General features: G+C 35.6%; 1 protein-coding gene across 1 annotated transcript in view; it reads right to left on the bottom strand.

Moving 5' to 3' along the window:
- Positions 1–1386, bottom strand: part of CATSPERE (catsper channel auxiliary subunit epsilon) — a 461049-nt gene that overhangs the window by 903 nt on the left and 458760 nt on the right. The gene's annotated exons all lie outside the window — the stretch shown is intronic.

The raw sequence follows: 1386 nt of genomic DNA, 5'->3' as shown, positions 1-1386 counted from the left end.
GCCTGCCTTCTGGTTAGCAGTCAAGTGCCTTAGCCACTATGCTACCAGAGCTCCCTATTCTCCCTTAGGGCTTTTATTTATTCCCATTTCCACTACTATGGCTCTCTGTGGGTCTCAATATACAAACTAGGAAAAAATACTTATCTGTATTTCCCCTATTTTTTTTTAAAGGACAGATGAAATGAGCTTATATATTAAAATGTCAATTTTTAATATAAATAATATGAATAATTTTAGTTAACATATTCTGTTGATAATATATAATAAGAATGCTATGAATATATTGAGAATATATTCTTGAATAAGACTCTGTTAATGAAGAATATTAATAAACAACATATTCTTATGACTCTGTTTTTTATGAGCCAGAGTATGAATAGATTTTTTTCCCTATCTCTTTAATCTCCTTTCTCCCTGATTCAGTTCTGGCCACATTTCTTCTTCATCTTCTTCCAATTCCCTCAAAACACCAGGCCCTTTCCTATCTCACAACCTTTGCACTTGCTGTTCTCTATGCCTTGAATGGTCTACCCTCTCTTAGCACTGTCATCTCCTTGATGTCTTTTAAGTCTTTTCAGCTTATATGTCCCCTTTTCAGTGAGGCTGTACCTAATCATCTAATCTAACTTTACTCTTTTATTCCATGTATCAGTTTATTTTTGCTGTGTAAGAAACTATCCCCAAAATTTCATGGCATAAAACAACAACAACAACAACAAAAAAAAAAAAAAAAAAAAAAAAAAAAAAAAAAAAAAAAAGAAAAGAAAGAGAGAGAGAGAGAGAACAAAGAGAAAGATGTGTATTTATTGAACTTATGATTCTTCTGGGCAGTTCTTCTGGTCTAGGCTGCATTTGCCTGGTCTCAGCTGGGTTCACTCATGGGTCTGAACTCAGTTGGCTGGGGGAGGTGCTGAAAAGTCACTTTTTTAAAACTAAGAAAATGAAATAAAAAGATTGTTAAGACAATCTTTGCAGATTTCTGATCCTACACTAACATATGGCATTGCTTTCAGGTGCTTGTAGGTCCTGTTACTTACACACCTTATCTAGAAGGCTCCTCCACCCCTCCTGTTGTGTGTGAGTTTGAAGGAAACATGAAGTCTTGTGGGGCAGTTACTTTGGATATGCCTAATTATTTAGCTATTAACATACTTCATGGTATTATCATTTTTCCTACCTGTCTTGAAGTATTTATCTTTCATTTATAACCCCCTAGTCAATAGGAAAGGTGTTCTGGTGGTGCAGTGTCTAAGGCATTTAACTGCTAACCAGAAGATTGGTGGTTCAAACCCACCAGGTGCTCCATGGAAGGAAGATGGAGCAATCTACTTCTCTCTCTCTCTCTCTCTCTCTCTCTCTTTTTTATTGTGATTTGGGTGAAGATTT

This window comes from Orycteropus afer, unplaced genomic scaffold, assembly GCF_000298275.1.
Source record: "Orycteropus afer afer isolate SDZICR_OR568_19922 unplaced genomic scaffold, OryAfe1.0 scaffold00239, whole genome shotgun sequence".
NCBI classification, from domain to species: domain Eukaryota; kingdom Metazoa; phylum Chordata; class Mammalia; order Tubulidentata; family Orycteropodidae; genus Orycteropus; species Orycteropus afer.
This window is presented reverse-complemented; position numbering and strand designations above follow the sequence as displayed.